General features: G+C 43.1%; 1 non-coding gene across 1 annotated transcript; it reads left to right on the forward strand.

Annotated features, from left to right (window-relative positions):
• The first annotated feature begins 1940 nt into the window (after positions 1–1940).
• LOC120229730 lies at positions 1941–2125 on the forward strand. The gene has a single exon (XR_005527830.1). It is a non-coding gene; the product is annotated as a U2 spliceosomal RNA (small nuclear RNA).
• Positions 2126–4159: the final 2034 nt, after the last annotated feature.

Genomic DNA, 4159 nt, shown 5'->3' on the forward strand with positions numbered 1-4159 from the left:
TTATGCCTTCCAGAGCCACTCCTAGAGGCTATGGAGGCTTTAATGTGTCTCCTTTCTAAATTTGGCCTCTGATTCTATATACACACACGTATACGGTTTTCATGAACGAAGCCATGTTATGCATTTTGGCTTGCAAGCTGTTCGTGTCACTTAATAATACATCCCAGATAGTTCTGTAGACCATTCATTTTCATGTCTAGTATTGGAGCTGAGTTTAAAAGATGCTGGTGTCCACTGAAAAGATATATCATTTGATACTGATGGGGGGACAGTGTGGGGCAACTGGAACCCTCTTGTGAGGATGGTGTGGGGTGTAAAATGGTTTTAGTAATTTTTGAAAACTGGCCATATTCACTAAAGCTAAAGATAACTGTACCTGTACCAGAAACATACATGTATTCACCAAGAGTTACATTCAAGGATATGCACAGCGGAACTATTCAAGTAGCCAAAACAATGGAAACAGTGTCCATCAAAAGTAGAGTGGATTTTTTGTTTTAAGTGGTAGGGCCCCCGGGTGGCTTAGTCCGTTGAGCATCTGACTCGGTTTTGGCTCCGGTCATGATCTCACGGTTTGTGGGTTCGAGCCCCATGTCAGGCTCTGTGCTGACAGTGTGGCACCTGCTTGGGATCCTCTGTCTCTCTGCCCCTCCCCTGCTTTCTTGCTTTCTCTCTTTCAAAATAAATTCAAAAGCTTAAAAATTTTTTCTTTAAAAATTAAAAAAGTAAAACATTACACAGTGGACAGCACACATTAGTGAGAACAAAGGACTACAGTTACGCACAACAGAATGATTCTCACAGGTGTGACCCTGAGCTGAAGATGCCAGACACAAAAACGGGCACTGGTGACTCCATTTGTATGAAGTTCCATTTGTATCAGGTTCATTGTCGGTAGATCAAGCGCATCTACTGGATCAAGCGCATCTACTGGTGTTAGACGTCAGAAGGGGAGCAGAGAGCGCCTGGAGGCTGATGAAGTGCTGCTTAATCTAGGTGCTGTTTGCACGGGATGTTCAGTTGGTGGAATTCATTGAGCTGTACACTTAGCGGTTTGTGCTCTTTTCTGTATGTGGTTCTACAGCCGTTAGAGTTTAATTTTTTAAAAAGGGAATCAATAGCATGCAAGTCCCCTCTGAAAAAGTCAGTCTTGGGTTCCCCTAGGATTGTCCCTTGCTCCCTCATCTTTCTGGGAGCATGTGCGGCAGGCACACCACTCCTGTGAGTTTGATATTCTGGTGGTGGCATCCCTGGGACCTGGTGGCCAGTGTCAGGCTCAGGCTCAGGCTGTACTGCCTCCCTGGCTTACTCGGGGGGCCAGTGGGCAGCTGGAGAGGAGGAAAATGAGGGTGAGGAGGAGGAGAGCAGCTGGTAGATGAAAAGGAAACCCCTTTTGCTGCTCTCGTGACTGTAGAGGATGGACAAAAAGCCTGTGGAAGGGTAGCTGCATGAGTGGTGGAAGTTCTAGGATGCCGGGTACTGTTACAACAGTAATATCTACTACCACACTACTACTATTACTACTACTACTACTACTACTACTACTACTACTACTGTTACTAATAGTAGCTAACATTTCTTGAGCACATGCAAAGTGCCAGGCACTGTGCAAAGTACTCTGTATGCATTGCTCATTTTAACCTTTTAAGTATCTCTGCAGATAGTTTTTTTTAATGGGTTTATTTATTTATTTTTAAATTTTTTTTAATGTTTTTTATTTATTTCTAGGAGAGAGAGAGAGAGCGTGAGTAGGGGAGGGTCAGAAAGAGAGAGAGTCACAGACTGAAACAGGTTCCAGGCTCTGAGCTGGCAGTCAGCACAGAGCCCGACGTGGGGCGCGAACCCACGAACCGTGAGATCATGACCTAAGCGAAAGTTGGACGCTTAACTGACTAAGCCTCCCAGGTGCCCCGGTTTATTTATTTTTGAGACAGAGAATCATCACTTCTCGGCCTTTTGGCCAAGATCAAGTGTAGTATCTGTTCTTATCAGTTTAATATTTTCAAGACAGAGAGAGACAGAGCACAACCAGGGGAGGGGCAGAGAGAGAGGGAAACACAGAATCTGAAACAGGCTCCAGGCTCCAAGCTGGCAGCACAGAGCCCAACTTGGGGGTCCAACTCACAAACCGTGAGACCATGACCTGAGCCGAAGTTGGACGCTCAACTGACTGAATCCCTCAGGCTCCCCTGTAGGTAGTTTTTTGTATCCCGTGTGCATGCTGGAGGCTCATATACATACAGTAAGCACCTTGCCTGCAATATCCCACCAGCTCTTGCTTAATTGTGATGGTTCAGTTTGTACATTTGAGGACCTAGTGTGTGTTAGACCCTCTTGGGCATGGTATACAGTCTCTACAGTGTCTGAGCAGGTTCATAATTGGGTGCTTATCCAAACCAATATTCATTGTTTTTATATCTTATTTTGGGGGGTGCTCAAAATAGGCAAATGTATAAATAAAATTTTGTTTGTTTTGCTCTTTATTTTGATCTCTCTCTTTTGAAGATATTTATTTATTTTGAGAGAGAGACAGCACGAGCAAGCAAGGGAAGATCAGGGAGAGAGGTGCGGGGGGGGGGGGGGGGGGAGGGAGGGAGGGAGGGAGAGAGAGAGAGAGAGAGAGAGATTGAGAATCCCAAGCAGGCTCTGTGCTGATAGCCAGGCTCCTGATGCCAGGCTTGAACTCATGAAACATGAGATCATGACCTGATCTGAAACCATGAGCTGGACACTGAACTGACTGAGCCACCCAGGCACCCTTATGTTGACCTCTTTAGCAACTTATGTTCACTATTTTAAAATCAGACTAAATTAATAAGGAGGAAAAAGAATTGAAAAAAATCACATCTGGTCCCATAATCACAAAGCAGTTGCTAACATCAGAGCACAACCTTTTTAGATTTCTAAAAAATACATTCTTTAAAAAAATTCTTTTTAATGTTTATTTATTTTTGAGAGGGGGAGAGAGAGAGAGAGAGAGAGAGAGAGAGAGAGGAGACAGAGAGACAGAGAGACAGAGCCGAAGTTGGGTGCTTAACCGACTGAGCCACCCAGGCGCCCCTAAAATATACATTCTAATGTGCCCACCATGTAGGAGAAGCTGAAAGAAAATTTGTTAAATTCTTACAGGATCACACCATCGTATGGTTTGGTACACCGCAATGCCCAGTCCTCTGTGCTGCCATGACTCTATGTTCCGGGCCGGGAATGCTTGGCCACTTCTGAAATTTTCTTTCATCGCTGAGAGGGGAAAGGGTGTGAAATTTTTTTCACGTGTCTGAGGGACATTTGCATTTTTTCTATGAATTTCTGATTTATACCCTTTGCCTATTTTCCCCCCTTGGTTTCTTATTCTTTATGGTCATTTCTTTTTCAATTTATTTTTTTCAAAGTAATCCACGCACAAAATTTAAAAAGTCAAAGAGTATTGAGCACCTTACGATGAAATCCAGCCTGGTTCATTGGCCTTTCTTTTCTCCCTTGAGTTTACCAGAAATAACCCCTTCACCCCTGCCAGCTGTTTCTTTTGGTATTTATCACCGTATTTCTTCTTTTTTTTCAGTATTTAAACATTTTTTTATTGGTTTAAAATGTTGCAAAAAGAAATGTTTGTCATCAAATATTCACAAGTGCAGAGGTGTGTAAAGAAAAATTCAAAGCCTGGGGTGCCTGGGTGGCTCAGTCGGTTAAGCATCTGACTTTGGCTCAGGTCATGATCTCGCGGTTCGTGGATTTGAGTCCTGCATTGGGCTCTGTGCTGACAGCCAGCTCAGAGCCTGGAGCTTGCTTCAGTTTCTGCGTCTCCCTCTCTCTGTGCTCCTCCTCCACTCACTCATGCTCTGTCTCTCTCTCAAAAATAAATTTTAAAAAACATTAAAAAATTAAAAAAGAAATAAAGGGCCAGTGTCCCTATTCCAGCTGTTAAAAAAAAAAGGAAAAGAAAAATGTAAAGCCCTTCTCAGTGTCTTCAGTGCTACTGTCAGAGGTAACTTACATCAGAACTATGATTATATCCCCATGTTTTTTCTTTTTTTATTAATTCTTTTTTAAGTTTATTTAGTTAATTTTTTTTAGTGATCTCTGCAATTTTTTTTCAGTAATCTCTGCATTCAGTGTGGAGCTCGAACCCATGACCCTGAGATCAATGTCAATCGCATGC

The sequence above is a fragment of the Hyaena hyaena genome, unplaced genomic scaffold (assembly GCF_003009895.1).
Source record: "Hyaena hyaena isolate Hyena2069 unplaced genomic scaffold, ASM300989v1 scaffold_33, whole genome shotgun sequence".
NCBI lineage: Eukaryota > Metazoa > Chordata > Mammalia > Carnivora > Hyaenidae > Hyaena > Hyaena hyaena.